The 17,100-nt window shown below is 38.9% G+C and overlaps 1 protein-coding gene across 4 annotated transcripts in view; it reads left to right on the plus strand.

Annotated features, from left to right (window-relative positions):
* LOC103394152 (teashirt homolog 1-like) overlaps window positions 1-17,100 on the plus strand; it is a 232,999-nt gene that overhangs the window by 78,137 nt on the left and 137,762 nt on the right. For 3 of the 4 annotated variants that reach the window (XM_008331328.3, XM_025065276.1, XM_017041182.2), the window contains exon 5: window positions 7,689-7,743. The gene's annotated coding sequence lies outside the window, so the exon portion shown is untranslated. Of the gene's footprint in view, window positions 1-3,040; window positions 3,591-7,688; window positions 7,744-17,100 lie in introns of those variants that run through there. The other variant, XM_017041183.2, reaches the window with a different exon arrangement.

Raw genomic sequence — 17,100 nt, forward strand, 5'->3', positions numbered from 1 at the left:
GGTTGAAATTAGAATACTTTATGTCCGTGACACGGAGCAGGTCCGTGGAGGGGCAGCAACCTTGTAGGTTGTTCCCTGCTGAAGGAGAGGGTTTATTTGAGCTGTTAGCCAGGAGACAATGACTCTAAGGTCTATATACACACCTACACATGACACATTAATAGCAAAATCTGAAGGTTCTCAGATAAAGATGATGTGGGAATTGTTAGGCTGGGGGATTTTTGTTGGGGTTGGGGCTTTATTTTGGGGGCAGTTCTCATATTTTCCCCATCTCCACTGACCTAAATTCACTGATGGGATGTTTTATCTCCTTACCAGTTTCACCTTCACTACCTTTTAATGGCAGAGCTGGACATTTCCTCACATACAGTTTCTGAATTTGTGTTTTATTACCAAAGTGTAACATTGCCACTGATTACAGTAGATGTTAGTGGAAAATTCAATGCTCAGAGGAGCAAATGGTCAACTGACACGCACATGCCTGTTTCAGATGTGAGCTCTCTGTTAAACGGCGGTTCATCAGTGCTGGGGAGCAGTAATAAAGCAGTGGATGGATGAACGAACAACAAGAACCAGTTTGATTGGATGACAGAAGTTCCTTTTAATGCAAACATCTCTGAGTTCAAACTATTTCAGAAATCCTTCCTCTCTTCTTGTTTCTTCTTTCCGTGGAGCCACAGTAATTTAAATGTTGTCGTCATTTTTTGTTTCTACGTCTTCTTCTTTCACCACACAGGGCTTCACAGTTTTGATAATAGATTGAAGGTATTGTATGACAGGTCCGCTTACTGGACGTGAACAAGTGTGACATGAGCACTTAAAGCCTGTGTTCAGCCGCGGCCGGTGATTGATCCGTCTGATCGATAGCCTGGTCAGCTCTCATAGATGGCGCCTCAGAAAGGGTTCGTGCCCGGGACTAATGGTGAGATCATGAGTGATGAAAAATCAGGACTATATTTCAAGCTTAACATTGTTTCATAAGTCTTGAGAGGCTCTAATGCTAAACATCTGAAGTTAAAGACAGAAGAATGTTTTTTTATAAAAACATACAACATTCATTTTGATTTTAAAGAAAATATTAAACAAGATTAAAATGATTAACCCCCACAAGTGATCTGTAGTATGTGCATCTGGAACTAATAAATTTGTTGAGGTGTAAGAAACTTTGCAGTTAGTGGGGAAAACACAAAGGCAGTTTGTTTTCCATTTGGACAGCGTAAGTCAGTAATTTAATCCTTGAGAAAATTAGTGGACTAAACAAAAGGCTGAGGTCTGTTCCAGAACACTATCAAATATAAAAGACCTTCAGGGATAATTGAAAGACATTTGGGCTGTAAAACAGCTGTAGATTTACCCAGAACCACCCAAAAACTAAAATAAAAACTAACAGTTTGTGAATTAAAGTTTATCATCAGCTTTACGTTCCCTTAGAGCAAATTTGTTTTTAATAGTGTCTTTTCTTTGCCAAACGGACACCCCTATTTCCTAGCCTGTTCTTTACAATTCCAGGACCTTGTATCAGAACGGTGAAAGTGAACTTACATGAGGCCACAGTGGAAGAGGGGCGTTTGCCGTGAATTCTAACCCAGCCATTAATCTCTGTCCTCGCCTCTGTAAACTACCTATTTGACCATTTCTCATCACTGCCAACTTCAGGAGCATCAGATTACGAAAACAAAAAAAAAAAAACCTGCGTTGTCACAGCTGAGGCCCAAGTCGCCAGGTTGACAGGCTTCCAGGCCGGCTGTGGTTTGAATGTGTCCACTCTGATATTTCCCCTCTATCTCTCCTGACCCTGATAATGTGAACTCTGTAATGAAGCTATTGTGCTCCTGTCCAAAGCCATTGTCTTGCAGAGGGAAGTTTCCTTTCTGTTTTCGACAAACGCCTCCGTCTGCGATGAGCGCACCTGTAATGGTCACATCGCTCTGTCTTGTGTCCCTGTCCACCCCCGCGTCCCCAGTGCTGCCTGATCATTGTTCTCAATTTTGTTGGGTTTCCAATCTACATTTGCAATTTATTCTTCTCCTTCTCTGCCTTATCTTGGTTTATTATTGTTATATCAAGTATATAATGTTTGTCAGGGTGTGTGTAGACAGTGTGTATGGTCATTTGACGTTTGTGTTGCTCAATAGGTTGTTGTAAATTGGATGGGGAAAAAAATCATATTTATTTTGAGATGATTCTGACTAGTATCACTAAAGTCATACATTTCTGGGAGCTCATAGGACCACAGTTGTTTTTCTTACTGTGGTTTGGTTTGATAAATTGAGTTGATATTGTACAAAACAAATGTTTTTTTCCCAAAAGATACAGCCTTCCTGAATGTAGTAGAATGTGACTTTAACTGATAGCAGTTTATTCTTTGGTGATACTTTTTCAGTATTTTAGTGATGTTTGAGGTTTGGCCCTGTAACGTCTCCAAAGACAAGTTCAACTAAGTCTAGATACAAAGACTATCATACGTATATATGTACAATTTACTACATACTTTTAGCTCCATAGTACTATGTAAATGCTAATAGAAATCCATCCAAACATTCAGAGTTGCCTTCCAGGCCAATTAACAGTTGATTATAAAAAAAAATAGAATAGAAAAGACTGAAAAATCTTGCAAAACCTTACTTGTCACCTGTTACTTGCTATTTTTGCACAGTCCAAAGGTAAAATGTTATTTTTACATCCTAATTAATGACTATGACTCTAGCCACTCAGAAGTATTTTAAAAATCATTGATTATCATTACTGTTACCGCTTTCAAGTTTGATCAAGTTTGATTGTTGAAAAAAGGAAACTTTGTTCACCTGTGTGCTTTATGCTGTGCAGTGTTGGATTAAAAGGAGAATAGGAGAATTTATTTGTACACATCGGCCACTTTGCTCCAACACCCATGAATATTGTGCTCCGACCTTGACAGTTGTTCTTTAAATTATCCGTGGGGTTAATGAACACTGGGCTATTCTCATTATTTGCACAGTGCCATGACACCAGCTCATGGCTTTTTGTCCTCGCTGCGCATCAGAACAGTAAATTACACAGAGAGTTTTCTCACTTGTGCAGAGCAGCCACATATGTGACACTAACAATGATCTGTGCGTGCGTGAGTGGGTGTGGGTGTGTGTGTGTGTGTGTGATGCTGTTATTTTTTACTCTGTTGTGTTAGCACTGGATATGTTTTCTCTGAACTGGAGTGTGGAGAAGCACATGTGAGAGTGATTTCCATTCACGTCTGACACACTTGTCACAGATTGAACCGACTGCTCACACTGCTGTTTAAATGTCACACTCCACTTATATTCTCCCTGACAAAAGCCACACATGCTTTTCCTTTACATTAAACAAAAGCAGCGTGGACCAGTGTGTGTGACTGCTTTCTTTCATTTTTCATTTGCTTATGTAAACACAGCCCTGTGTTGGGGGAAATATCACTTTTCTAGGATGTACGTAGGAGTAATTTTTTTTTTCTTTTGATGCCCACATTTCTGGAGAAGCTCACAGTGAGAATGACACACCCGCAGTTTGCTCGTAGACACTGAAAGCGGAGCAGCGGAGACACCTTTGATGAGACCAACTTAAGAGTCTTTGATGTGGTGAGTTGATGAAGCTGATTCCAGCTGCTTTGTGCTCTTCAAGGCCGTCCTGCGGCCGCCCTCTCACCAAATTAATAATGGCACCTGTACACCTGCTTCTTCCTCAATTCCGCACCGACTCTTCTGCTCTTGTTTATCTGTAACGTTATGTACAGTATTTGTTCAATTATGTACAGTACACTGTGGGGGCTGTAGACAACTGGCAGCAAGAGAGGATGAGAATTGTACAGAAGAAAAGAGACGACAGACTCCTGTTATGTCAGAACTACTCCAAACATAGAAGTTGTTTTTGTTGTTGAGTTTTGATTCTCTGGCTTTTAATTTACATAAAACGAATAATATATACCTTCAAAACTCAACTCAGTAGATGGCGAAGAAAGTAGCAGGGTGAACAAAACAGCTCTGGATAAGTCTTTTTTTTTTTTTTTTTTAAGAGATTTTGAAATTATTAAAACATTGCTCTATAAGCTACTATCGCAGAATCTATCTGTTTTTAAAGACTGATGTTCCGGCAGTAAGGTCTGGGACAATGTCTCGAGAAAATTAATTTATTGAACGTCTAGTTAACTTTTCTTCATTAACTTCTAATTAGAGAATGATGTAATTAAATCACAGCCTGCTCTGTTAATACCACATGACCTTACATTTAAATACAAAAATATCGACTTCTTAATCGTAGAGGATGACTATAAAGTATTTTTCCTGTATTGATTTTGTCCCGACCCTCATATTTATTAACCCATCAATAGATTATTTTCTCAACCTTAATTACGTACTTTAATTTCATCCTCAGTGTTACGTATAAACTGAAAGAATCCAGTGAGATAATATTGATCTCAGCCCAGCGCAGTGTCACGATCCAGCACGAGTCAAGACTCGGAGCCTTTCCTATTTTTCATGTTTGTCTGCAGCTGGTGATGAAGCCACTACAGAAGAAGCCTACTACTATCAGGAAACAGCTGTCCAGCTCTAATCTTTTTATGAGCGATATGCTGTTTTTAATGAAAGCCCTCGCAGCACCACACAATCAGCTGCCCATATCACAGCTTATATTTCACCCTGCTATTGTGATGTCATCAGCGGGCGCAGGCATAATACATAATTCCCCCAGTGTTATGACAAACTGTGGCCCCGGGCCAGAGAGGTATATGAACGCTTTTGGGTCCATGTCAAGTCCATGCCATTTGTGCGGGAATAATGGCTGTTGGCTTGTTGCTGGATGCTGTGAAATAAGGGCTGACATCAAACAACAAATAGGTCAGAGCTATTTGAATAGAGAGTGTGGAAGTCAAATGAATGGCTTCACAGACTCGCACGTGCCTCCCTTCCCTCTGCTAACCCCTCCACACACACTCGCATAGATCTGTTGAAGATAAGACGCAGTAAAGGAATGGACAGTTATTTTACCAAGTCTTTAGGTCAACACTCGCTTAGACATTAGGTTCATAATAGTATCAGTTTACTATAATGTACATCACACCAGTGATGACGTACCACTGTGTCTGGTTGACACCACAGACGTCAAATGGAGACTTAAGAATCGCAATAATTGACTGAATCTTCCACAACAGTCCAACATTCTCCTCTCTCACACACACACTCACTCGCCCCCCACCCCCAAAAAAATCTTTATCTGCTACATGATGCATGAAAGCATACAGTCTTCTCATACAACTTTACATGACCCCTGACCTTATCTACACAGATGCAATATGACCCAGCTGCCACCATCCATTTGGGCCTTGGTTGTATGGATTCAATGAATTTTTATTGCGCTGCATGTCTATGTCACCAGGCTTGTCTTTTGGCTTGAAAAAAAAGAAAGAAAAAAACAGTTTTTATTCAGTCATTGTGTTGGTGAGACTCTGAAATTATTAAACTCTAATATTTATTGAATTTATAATTCCAACTGGATAGTGACAGACAGGTTTGCAGCCATGATGCTTGGCAAACGAAAATGATTGATTTTTTAAAATTCTCCATCTCCAATAAAATCTGGCATTGTTTTCAATGTAATTCAACATCTCATCCAAATGGTTCTGTTTGACAATTTTGAGTATAAAGCGAATCTGAATTCATTCTTTATGTAGTTTTCTTATTTCTTCTCTAAATCAGACGTAAATCCCAGAATTACGACTTCCAAGTTTCAGAGTTTTGTTTGTCCTTTTCTGAGTTACTTTTATTTTATTTTTTTTTATTTTATTCTAACTTTTAACTTAATTGCTGTCTGTACCAGTCAGCCTATTTTCTTATATATGTATGTTTTTTTTGGTTTGTTTTTTTTGCTAAACCTAACTCCAAATGGTGATTTCATGCCTTGGTGGTTTGTTGGATATTTGGATGTACTGTCACTCAATGAACCACACAGAAACACTCCTGTGTTCATCTGCTTTATTTAGTGACTTTTTTCCCACAGGAGCCTCTCAAATTGTCAGCAGCAGGCAACAACTATTTGTTCCCCAGAGAGAGAACAAATATCCAGGGAATCAGGCGTCATTTAGCCTGTAAAAGCCTGTTTCCTTCCCCCACTCACTGTATTACCTTCATTTTCCTCTTTTCTTTCTGTTTTCTCTTCTGTCTCCCAAATGTACAAGCCGTCAATCTTATTGTTTCACATGTGTTGATTTCACCCCCCCACTCACCCCAGCCTCTTCACCCCTCAGCCCATCTTATTAAAATCAGATTTTTTTTTATTTTTTTTTTATCTTTGTTCTTCTTTGTTTTCCTGTCACCAGTAAAATGACAATAAAATGGTCTGGGCAGCAGCTGATGATTATTTCACTGGTGATGGACCAATCGATTCTCCCTCATTTATTGTTTGGTCTCTGACACGTTAGAGTCATTTTTCTTAAGAGACCCAAAGCTTCATAAATTAATAGACCACTAAATATATATTTTCACCACATTTCCTCTTTTTTTTTGTTAAAAATGAACTGTACATCTGACAACTCCGTACAGACTCTGAATTATCTCACTCCATTTCTCTGTAACGGTCTAAAATAAATATTTTCTTCTATTTCTCAGAATCCAATTAAACGCCTCATTAACATAAGGACCGTCTTTCAAAAAATAGACTCTGTTTCTATATCATTTATTTACATGCAGTTGTAACAACAGAGTTTGTTTAAAGAAAGTAAGTCCACAGACAATTAGTTTCATCCATTAATTAGTCCATTCTGTGGCGGTTTTTCTACAAATAAATGTGATACTTGAGCAGTAAGTCAAAGCACTGTGTTGGAAAGTGATGAAAACATCATTTATTTTTAACTTCTCTCTCACTGATGACTTGTGCAACATTGTTGATAAAGAAAGGACAAAGACACAGTCCTTCATTCACCTTCATTAGAGAAAAGTAACTTTTTTAACATGGATCCAGTTTGCATTTAGTGTATACTTATTCGTCTTAATGTTTTAAAACATACATTTAGAATTTGACAAACTAACATGAGCCAATGGGGGGAACAGCAATTAATTAGAATGAGCAAAATTATACACACATTTAAAAAAAACACAACAATTTAAACTGTTAATTTCAGAGAAACAAGATAATTCAATAATAAATTTAATGATTTTAAAGTGACCTCAACAGAGATACGAACATAAGGTAAATAAACAGATGAACAGTGAGCCAAACCAGATCCACATTATTCTTTTCTTTTTGTATGTTAAACAATGTTGGCTGATACAGTGTGTTCTCAGCAGCAGCAGCGCATAAATACACTCCATTACATTTGTGCTGCCAAATGCTGTTGAAGTGCCAGCACGATCTGATGAGAGAGTGAAAATTTTATTGTAACAGAGAGAGCGAAAGAGCTGAGGAATTTTTACATTCAAATCGATGAGTTCTTAGTCAAAGTTACTAGTAGATAAGGACATGTTTGGTCATCAGTTCCACCTGCCCCATCCACCGTTATTGGTCAAATCCAGAGCATTTTATGTAAAAAAAAGAAAGCTCTTCAGTAGTTTTTTAATCCAACCTCTGTTGTTAAATCTAATTGTATTTGTTTATTCGTTAATTTCCCTTTTGCCCAATTTCACAGTTAAACAAAGTAGAATTGCCATTGAAGGTCGTTTTTTTTCTTCTTCTCTCTCCTGCAGACATCACAACAACTGAGTTCTTCTGCTGATCGCTGGACAAACAACTCTGTGCAAGGTGAGTGTGTACTACCTGGAGGGTTTGCACTGGCAACTCTTCTGAGAAAAGTAGTTTGTAGTTTGTGCAGAAAGTTGCTGTATTTATGGACACGCGTCCTGGGGGTATTTAAATTTGATAAATGTCGATTTAGAAGTAGCTGAGTTTTCCCTCTGCACTGAGTCTGAGCACGAATTAGAGAATTTCTCTGTTTTAGGTTTTTTAAATCCAGCAACACACACATTAACATTCATTTAACTGCACCTAGATACAATACAGCAACAATACACCTGGTACATGTTGCCATTGATGTGACTTTTGTTGATTTAAAATGCTACGTCTCCACTTTACTACTGTGTATACTGAGATATGTTGCAGAGCGATGAGAGGATATTTTTAATGTATATGTTTTACATAGAACCATCAGGTATTCAGTACATTTGACTGGATGGTCATGGACCAAAAGACTCTGTAGTCTAACTTTGTACTGTATGAATGTGGTGTATTCAGCCGACTCAGGAAACATCAGATTCAAGGTCGTTCACTGGACGTGTTGTTGTCCTCTGTAGCTTATCTTCACTCAATCCCTGTATCACGGCTGACAGAGAGAAAATAGCTGCGTCCCATGTACAGTACTACATACACAGACTAATCTAGTGCTATAAGATGAAGATAACCCTGGAGAAACCACAGGTAATGCACAAACAAATCACCAGAAGTTCACTATCAGCAGACAAAGCAGACCTGGCAACCTGTCTCCGCGCGGTTCCTAATTCTTCTGGCACTCTCTTTAGCCTCCATCTATCTTTCCTCCTCTTCTTCTTTTCTGTGATCCCTCTCTCTTTCTTTCCCCTCCTTTTCTTCTACTTTCCCTTCCTCTCCCTCTCTCATTGAAGCCTGCAATTTAATAACCTCAAGTGCTGTCAGAGGAGGCATTGAAAAATGGCTTCTATAAAACATAACGGCCTTAATCAGAGTGTGCTGAGGATTCTCCTCGCTGCTGCTGCTGCTGCTCCTGCCGCCGCCACCACCGATTCACCCCCTCCTCACCGCTCCACCCCCCAATCTCCGCCTCTAATGAATTAATGTTGAAATATGCAGGGGCTCAGTAGTCATTAGATGTGCGCCACAAGACGTGATTTAAGATGGCTGCCTTTTATGCATCTGCCAGGGAAGATGGAGCGGGTCGGGCCTGGCCGGACACTGATTGTCATGACTGACTGAGTCGAGACCACACCACACTGTGAGTGTGAGGTTGACAAGTTTCTGCAGAACCATGTCTGCTGGAATATTGCTACCCCTGGGTATGTTTTGTTGATGTGCAGATACAAAGATGCAGGCTGATAATTTTAAGTGATTAATGTCCTTTTTTACTGGCACATTAAAGCAGGTGTTAAACCAGGCCCAGAAATTGGCCAGAGCCCGGAGTAAAATGTCCTTGTATCTATTTATAGCCTTCACATCCTCCTTACAAGAGTTCTGTCATGTCCACCCTGAAGAGTCATCATTTCTCATTAATTGTATATTATTCTCCAGACTCTATTTTCTATTGTAGAATTTAAACTGTGGGATGTTTATCAGTTAGCTTAGCTTCTACTCAGCGAATATCTGCCTCAACGGGGTCCAAAGTTAGACCAAAGGTAGTGATTGTGTTCATTTGCCAATTGTTTAATTATAAACTGTTATGTAGATAGCCAAATAGTTTGATAAAGTTTGGTAGAAAACGAGTATTGGATTAAGTGTTGGATAGGCCAGTGGACTGTTTTGTGTTTTTGGTTTTACAGGAGTTTAGGGAATAAGGGAATAGTAATAAAAAAAACTATTATAATGCAAGGCTATATCATTGATAATATATTTAGTGTAATTTTGTCAGATATATTTTTGTCTTTACATCCATGGTATAATTTGTGACAACTAAAACCATGGATTGTAAAGTCTGTAAAGTTTTTCATGTCAGTACCAGCCTCCAACATGCTACAGACATGTATTTAATTTTTTTTTAAAAAGACACTGTAACTTTTCTGAACATTTTTGACAATGTTTCATTACTCGTGGGCAGGTCTATAATCTATTTCCTTTGAGACTTCCTTCTTAAGTCGAGATCACACCATTAGCAGCGCTCTCTTTCTGACGGCAGGGCGGAAATTAATTAATAAATAAACACTGCATTTACATTCATCAACATGCAGTAAGAATAGCTCTAATTATCACAGGTGAATTAACACTTTCATTTTTGTGTCAAAAAATTAATTGTATCCCTTAACAGCAATTCCCAAGAGGATGTAAAAGAACAGAATGAGCGGAGGGAAAAGAGAGGGAAAAAAAAAAAACACAACAGTGCGGACCACCAGGAGTGCTAATTGCTGCTTTCAAAGCCTTGCGTCAGTGTTACCCTCCTTCTACCAGGTTGTACAGTGTCCTACAGAGAGACGCTCTTGGTAGAGAGTTGTTTCAAATACATGGATGTCAAGTCTTGATCTACAGGACCCTGGCAGGAGGGAAAAAAAGTCATATTTCCTTAACTAGTCAAGTTGTTGGAGAACATGCTGTATTTAGATCAGTGTCAGTGGGAGGTCTGACTGTTTAAAGCTCTGAAGCTGCATGCAGCTCTTCAGAAGAAAGTGGTGACTCTTCACCATCCTATATCAAAGAAAAATCCCAGTGTCTTCAATGTACAAATGGGGATGAGGTTGTCGACACTCGCCTCATCTGAGGATTAAAATTCCAGTTCCTTTCAAATGTCGTTTATAAGAACCAAAAATTCAGATGGAGTTAGATGAAAAAAAAAACTGAATGTTTACGAAGTTTCTGCTAAAGTTTAGTCAATATTTTGTGTTTGCCCCCGATTCAAAAGTTTTGAGCTTCAAAAAACCCTGTCAAATAAAAATAAACACAGCCATTGTTAGCATTGTTTAATGCTTTGTATGATACAGTAGAATAGTGCTATAATTTTTTGTAATAATTTAATCTAGGCCCCATCGTTACATTTGCAACCACATTACAATCTTTCAGAATAACATGACAACTTTCTAGTAGTAGAACATTCAGGTGAGAACCGACATCAAGTGAGGAAAACAAGAAGTCATCCACAGATGAGCTTTTCTGGTTTGGAAAAAAATAACTTTAGACCATCCATCAACACCTTCAGATATTTAAAATGACCACATACCTTGACAGTAGAACTACTTAACCAAATGTGAATATTTTCATATTTTATGTGTTTCTATAAACCTGTTCTTTTGAGTAACAGAGTGAGTGAGTGGTCAGGACGTGTGAGAGCGCCTTCAACTCTTTTAGCGTGTTAATGTCTGAGTGAATAATCTTGTTTCTGTGACTGAATGACAGAATGAGTGAATGGAGGGATCATTCCAGGCATGCACACTGCGTGATGTGTGTGTGTATTGAAGTGTGTGTGCGTGTGTGTGTGTGTATCTGGTCAATCCACGGGTGAATAGCACTACATTAACCACACCATTAGCACATTTAGCTGTCTGTAATGCCCGAGTGTTAGTGACATGCCGGGGTCCCACCTCCACTTAGGCACCGCGATGACAGACAGCACTGACATGTCAGGTGACACTTAGGCCACAATGGGAGAGACGAAGAAGTGCCACGGCTACAGACCGCATAAAAGGATGTGTGTTCATTTTTAATCTAGAGTCCGAAAAACAAGGTTACATTGAAATGTGTCATTTGAATATAAAGAGTCCCAGAGAGTGTGTTGCACCAACAGGATAGATTTAGATTCAGAAAACTTTATTCATCCCTGCGGGAAAATGAGAGGACACGGAGCGAAGGATTGAACAAATACCAAAGGACAAAGAACGAACAAAAGCGTCAAAGTGGAATAAGAATAAAATAATGTGTTGTAGATGAGGTAAATGTGTAATTTGATTGGAATGAGAAATTTAAAATCTGACTCAATAATCATTAGCAGTAAAGTGGCGTTAGAATTTGGCAGAAAGACCGTTTGAACAGATCCTTGAACAGGAAGTGATCATTTTAGTCTATCTTTAATCTATCAACACCATTTTTGTTATTCTAGCTAAATGTTAGACATCTACAGGCTAATCGATCTCCAATAATAAGATAGTCCCAACTTTGTCTGGCAGATCAGATAACTTTACATATTAAATCTCTTGTTTTAGAAATGTACTCTTACATTTGTCATTAATGAGCTTTCTTTCTGATAAGACTTCACTAAAAATACAGATATGCTCTCTTAGTCTTGGCCTTGAGCCAGTTAACACAATGCTGCATTTAGCAGCTTGTATGTAAGCATCGGCAGCTCTGAAATAGCTGAATGTGTAAACAAGCAAATGTATCTCGCTAATAAGTTTTTATATGAACCCAAAAAGGTCATAATATTTCTATATTGGTTCCCGCAGCAGAAAATCACATGTTACAGTCAAAGCTGCACTTATTCTAGTTAGTCGCATATATATTATGTGTCTAAAAATATGGCTGTACGGTGTAGACACACAAGTGTCTAATGAGCATATGTACAGTTTCAGCGACTGTGGCATTAATTACACTGGTATATAAACTGAGCAGTATGTGCAGGGAAAAAAACACTCCCTCTGTATCAGTGTCAGTGTCAGGTTTAGTGTAAATCTAAATGTAGATGATGTGAAGTGCTCCTCGATATACTGCTCACTGCCAGTTCACCGTAAATGAGGCCATTCCGTGAGCTAAGTTTGGACACTGGAGCCTAATGGCAACATTAAAAAGGAGACCTGAGAGAATAGATGGCTGGACATCACTCACTTTAATCACCTGCTTCATTATTCAGTGGACGGATGGCACCTGGTCATACATGAAGGGTGTCAGTGTGAGACCTGGGGTCTGAGGTCTCTGAGATACTAACCGTCCTGTCTGGTCCAGTCCAGTTTAGTCCGGTCTAAAGACGTCTTATTTTTAGCTGCAGCCGAAAGCATTACTCTGGCTGTGTGTGTGTGTGTGTCTGTGTGTGTGTGCCCGCGCCCCGCTTGCTTTATGAGAGATGGGGAATAAAAGAAATTGATTGTATCTGCATTGGTCTGATTCATCTGTGGAAATGAGGTCATTTTTTTTAATCACATTCACAGGAGATTGCATCTTTATGATGAACATCCAAAGCAACAGTGTTCACAGGGGTCGGGAGGTGCAGCAGAATTACAATCTGTTACTTCAAGATCTGTTTTGCTCTGTGTGTCAGCTTGATTGAATGATTGAGGGCAGACACATTCATCATGGAGTCAAAGCTGGGCGGGATTTTGGATCAGATTTTCTTCATCACTGCAGTTGGGAAACAAGACCTGGTTAAATGACATCTTTAGAAGGTGAAGTGGTGAAAACTGTAAGTTTAGTAAACAGTCGGTGTCACCTGTGTACAGCTGACATGTTTGAACAGCAGCTGTTTAAATATTTACTGTAAGTTTTTTGCCCATACGGTTGGATTGTCATTGTAGTTTTTTTATGTGAGAATTTAGCCAGAAACACGTGACTAAAATGCAGTGACTAAAAATAAGCTGTAGCAAAAATTAATTTGGCCAAAAATGTCAAGAATACCATATACTATGGTACTAAGACAAAGCTGGAATTCTAAAAGAAGAAAGATTAAGATTAAAGGAAGAGGAATAATAAATAAATACATTGAATTTAGAAAATAAAAAAAAGCACAAAGGACAATATGTTACAGAACTAGAAAAAATGATTGCTGAAATAGCAAAAATCTCTTCAATATAACAATATAATGTATCAGAAATGTCTTATAGTTAGCAAAATATTCTTGTGTAGATGTTTAGGACTTGTTGTTAAAAACATGGTCCCTGTAAATGACTGGGTCCAGATCCAGACCTTGGATCTTAGTCAGACCGTTGTAGGTAAAGGTCTGGATTGAGGTAGGTCACCACAGGCCCGGAGGATGATCATCATCACTCCAACATCTGAATGCAGCCCAGCATCTAGAGTCCAGAGCAGGAGTGGAGATAAGAGAGTGAATAAGCTGTCAGCAGCAGCAGCAGCAGCATTAGGAGCAGCAGCAGAACCTCTATATTCTTCACATTACTACAGAGGGAACAATGTGTCTGCACTGGCAGCTGGCCATAGTTCATAATGTGCTGATGCTGACCAAGTGTCACTTTGATCCATGGCAGTACTGAGTGGGACGGGGGCTGTGGCTCCTGAATCCTTAAGCAAGCAAGTGTGTGGTTGTCCTGTGGGGACGGTGGCAGACATGATACAGATGAGAGAGGCAACTATTTGCCTAATGGTGGACATGGAGGGAGGAAGGGAGGGGAGGTGGGGGGAGTACAGATGGAGACACGTAGCACCCCGAATCAGTATGGGGTTTGAAGAAGATCACAAGAGCAGACGCAGAACTTTGTCTGTTCCTGTTTCTTGTCATCGCGGCGGCGGATGTTTAAAGCTAATGTGCCGTAACTGTCCCACAAAAACACAAAATACAAATGTTTGCAGGGCCTTCTGTTTACAGGCAGTCATAACAATTGATGTGGTGTGTGTGAGTGGAATGCTGAAGCTGAGGTTTACACTCGTAAAAGTTTTCCCTTTTTTATTCTGTGGTCTGAAAATAAGAAGCCCAGGACTGTTTCAGCGTCTGTGGTTCTTTTGTTGTAATCCACCTAAGTAGTAGGGAATTAAAACCGTAAAGACGTCTTAGGACGATGAAAACATCTCAGGTGGAGATTACTTCCATTTGTGGTGTCAGCCTGGTGTTCTGGGTTTTTATGATCCGAACCTTGAGTTGGCAGCCACCGTCTTCTCGATGGCTGATGTATTCATTTTTCATTATAAGACTTGTTCATGCAAATAGTAAAATAAAAAAAAATATTATTATCAAAAATTACATTAAGAGACATCAACCAAGACCAAAGCCTGGCTCGGGGCCCAGTCATGGCACGTTCTTTGGTTTAATGTAGGTCTAAAAATTGGATTTTGTTTTTCTTTTACCTGCATTCCTATTATAAGGATTTTTTAATCTCTTATTTTAACTCGTAGTTGAAATCCCTGGAATAATTTAAAATAGTTCATCTCTTCACTGCTTTGTTTTAGATCATGCAGTACATTTTACTGTGTATTGCAGTAAAGTTGCATTAATTACAGCATTTCACCTCTGTTATGTTTTATTAATTGCTGCTGTCGTATGAAGAACATTAATCTGTTGTTGCTGTGGTTGCCTGTACCTGCGGTGATGTACAACACTGGTCAAACTGTTGACTGGACTGTTTGTGTCCTGATTTTTCACTGGGCACCCTTCAACCAATCAGAAACAAGATCTCTGTAACCATGGAATACGCTGTGATACATTTCAGCAGTTCAGACTCGTTGTGTTTGTAAGTGCTGACCTTAAAGTACTTATTAACTAATAATGACTACATACATTTCTTACAAAATCTCAGTTTTATTAGCTCCAGTCCTTATTTGGTTGTATTAAAGCTAATCTTTTTTATTAGTAAATCTTTAGCTTATTTGTGATTTTATATGGTCTAAACATGTTGTGACCTTTTTATCACTGTTTTAAAACTGTTTACAACAATAAATAGGCAGCACATACTTTCACGCAGGTCAGTGATTCCAGTGATTTTACACTAAGTTTAATTAACACCATACAGCAGAAGAACATTTCAACACACACACACATACACACTATTACACATACAGCAGAAGAACATTTCAACACACATACACACTATTACATGCACACGTACAGCTACTTCATCAGTCCCAGTGTCTGACTCAACAGCATTTCCATATTCAACAAAGTGTCACGTCCACAAATGCACGCTGCAGCCTTGGGCCTGTGTTTGAAATAAATTCATTTATTATATGATGAATGAGATATTCACACAGTGACAATATATTTATGTCAACTACACAAAGCAGCATCACAGGCTGTAATTTTACACCATGGGTTTGTGCCTAATGAGAATAATCATGATGGACTGTTAGGTCAGAAAATGTTGAAGTTAGATGAACAAAAGTAGTACACAACACTCAACATGGTGTGAGTGTTTATTTGTAGTAATGAAGTCAACATTTTTATTGGCATTTACCATTTTAGCTTTTAATTTTGCAATCGATAGCATGTGTTAACCATAAATTGTTCACAGTTAGCCAGGAGGTAATACCAAGAATAGTGTATTGGTGTAAGAATAGGTAAACAAAGTTTAAAATTATATTTAAAACTAAGCAGTATAGTAACATACATTATCACCAAAGAGTATATATGAAAATATTGTCAAGTATAGACAAAACAACAGCCAACAAAATATTATAATTAGGCTAAAAATAACAAAAAAGGATCCAGTCTATTGCTAAAAATGACAAAAACCAAGCCAACTGTTAACAAAACAAAACTTAGAAAACTAAGAATCCAGAGTATCAGTCATTACATGGCCTTAGGTGCATCAGAATATTGCTTTGCTTATAACAAAAAGTTTGGAATAATTTGCCAAATATGAATCTCATCTAAAAGTACATGAAAGTTAGCCAAAATTTAAAATACATTTATCTGAAGTGTTTTTTAGAAACGTGTTTGACTGTAACCCTGTAACACAGCTTTAATATGTTCTTGTTCCATATTCAGCTGTGCGTCAGCGGCTCTGCCCTCTACTGAATCTCTGACCGCGGCTCCTCGTCTCTCATTGTCACTCCTCCTGCCCTCCCTCTTCTTTCATTCCCAACTGCTCCCTCTTCCTCCCTCTCTTTTGGTCTTCCTCTGCGATTTATTGCACGGGGCAGGCAGACAGCAGAGAAACCTCCCTGTATGGAACGATCTGTCATCTCAACATTATCAGCCAAACACACCGCCTTCCATATTGTGCTACAAGCGCTTGGGCAAATTGCTATTTTTATGGGACATGATAAAGGAAATGCTGCCTTATGTTCACATTTTTTACTGCCCTGTGTCGGAGTGGGCTGCGCTGTTAGTCACTACACTGGAAACTAGTTTGTCCAGACCCTGTGAGTGTGTGTGTTAGTGTGTTAGGGAGCTGAACATGAGTATTGTTGTAAAAACGTCAGCCATTTAAACTGTTGTGCACTGGTTTGATTCAGTGGATCCTGATGTTGTTGTCAGTCACAGCAGCAGCCAAGCACCGGTCAGTCCTGTCTGCCTGCCTGCTTTTAATTACAGTAAAAATCAGGAGTGATAGATTATTCTCAGGGACAAATGTGAGCAACCTGCAGTTCTGTATGTGTCGGTGCCTTTAAAATGTGGTGAGACCAGGTCTTTTGGTTTCAATGCAGATTTCTGTCTTGTTGTGGAAGTCGGTGTGGACCTTTGCCAGAGAAATAAAAAACAGTTCTTGTGAATGCAGTTTGTAATATCCTGATCTTTGATCTGGATATACGTGGATCGTCTGTGCTAACGGCAAA

The sequence above is a fragment of the Cynoglossus semilaevis genome, chromosome 18 (genome assembly GCF_000523025.1).
Source record: "Cynoglossus semilaevis isolate Cse_v1.0 chromosome 18, Cse_v1.0, whole genome shotgun sequence".
In the NCBI taxonomy this organism is placed as follows: domain Eukaryota; kingdom Metazoa; phylum Chordata; class Actinopteri; order Pleuronectiformes; family Cynoglossidae; genus Cynoglossus; species Cynoglossus semilaevis.